Source organism: Chrysemys picta, chromosome 5 (assembly GCF_011386835.1).
Source record: "Chrysemys picta bellii isolate R12L10 chromosome 5, ASM1138683v2, whole genome shotgun sequence".
NCBI classification, from domain to species: domain Eukaryota; kingdom Metazoa; phylum Chordata; order Testudines; family Emydidae; genus Chrysemys; species Chrysemys picta.
Genome location: NC_088795.1, coordinates 135484256 through 135484573, shown reverse-complemented (window position 1 = coordinate 135484573; position 318 = coordinate 135484256).

The window sequence follows — 318 nt, the reverse complement described above, 5'->3', positions numbered from 1 at the left end:
CCCCCCCCCACCTCTTGTAACACTGAAACAAACATGCAAAATTAAGGACCTAATGCATTAAGTAATTTATGGACAGACCCTTGCCTGCATTCTCATGAATGGAGCCTTGTGAAGGAGTGACCCACTGTGCATAGGAGAGTTTTTCCTCTGATCCCTTTCAGCAGCCCCTCTTGACGTTGGTCCACTTCCTCCCATGACTTAGCCCTCTGGTCAGGTCACGTTCAGTCATACCCCTTTCAGGGTACCAACACCACAGGTCCCCAGACATACAAGTAAACACCACATTCCCACTATCTTCAGGCCCCCTTTCTGTGCCCA